This window comes from Pteropus alecto, unplaced genomic scaffold (assembly GCF_000325575.1).
Source record: "Pteropus alecto unplaced genomic scaffold, ASM32557v1 scaffold224, whole genome shotgun sequence".
Lineage (NCBI taxonomy): Eukaryota > Metazoa > Chordata > Mammalia > Chiroptera > Pteropodidae > Pteropus > Pteropus alecto.
This window is the reverse complement of record NW_006436289.1, coordinates 5982864-5984056: the sequence shown is the minus strand read 5'-3', so window position 1 is coordinate 5984056 and position 1193 is coordinate 5982864. Positions and strand designations below refer to the sequence as shown.

At 35.3% G+C, this 1193-nt stretch overlaps 1 pseudogene; it reads left to right on the top strand.

Annotated features, from left to right (window-relative positions):
* Positions 1-901: 901 nt before the first annotated feature.
* On the top strand, positions 902-1017 carry LOC112480473 (annotated as a pseudogene).
* The last annotated feature ends 176 nt before the right edge of the window (positions 1018-1193 follow it).

Here is a 1193-nt window from a genome sequence, read left to right as displayed (position 1 = left end):
GCTATATCTGTCATATTTCATTGCATTAAATTTAGACCATCACTATAGGAAACAAATTATTTGTGACCCTGATTTTGTCATCCAATAAATTCTCTTATCTTTTTGGCTACCTGCCACCAATGACTCCAACAAGTAATGAATAAACAGGTGACTAGGATAAAGATCAAGCAGAGTGCTTTGAAGAAATCCTAGGAAATACTCCTTGAATACAGACACTTTCACTTCAACCAATTAATTTCATTATTATCCAGTGGAAAGCTAGTAAACAGTAAAGATTTCACCAATTGCCTTGCTGTGATCTCCATACACTATATTCCTACCAATACCATAAAACCATAAAATCTACTCCAACAGAAAAGAAGACAATTAGTTTAACCTGGCATGCTTTATTCTTTAGGAGCCCATGCTGTTCCAAGTAATCTCAGTTTCCATAATACTTAGAAACCATCTGTTTGGCAAGATGTTTGAGAATTTTGCCCTACTTGAGGTCAGTCAAGAGCATGGGTTTATAATTTAAAGTATCTATCTACCTTCTTCCCTTTTTGAAAAAGCAAGAATATATGTAACCATCTCTAGTTTTAGAGCATAATTTTATGAAATATTCATATTAGAAGAACATCATTAATAAAATGTATAGTTTCTATCTACCAACAGGTCAAAATTAAGATATATTTACAGTAATGTATGAATCTGGCACTTTTAATAAAAGCTCCATATCTTAACGTATAAGAATAGAAATCAGGACGTGTTTCCATAGTGTAGTGGTTAGCATGTCTGCTTTACACGCAGAAGGTCATGGATTCACATCCCAGTAGAGCTACAGTCCATGTAGTGTAGTGGTTAGCATGTCTGCTTTACATGCAGGTCATGGGTTCACATCCCAGTAGAGCTATAGTCCATAGTCTACAGCCATACAACCCTGAACAAGCCTGATGTCTGATCTCGGAAGCTAAGCAGGGTCGGACCTGGTTAGTACTTGGATGGGAGACCACCTAGGAAGACCAAGTGCTGTAGGCATAAATAATAAAAAAAAATAAGAGCCATTTCATTTTCATAAATAGCGTAAGTGTTAAAAATCTTGTACTAATGTAGTACAATCCACTGTATGTAAAGTTAGTATCCATTCATGGAATTTCAAACTCAAAGGTAGTATTTCCAGTCTACACCCCATAATTCAGTTCCATTTTTAAATT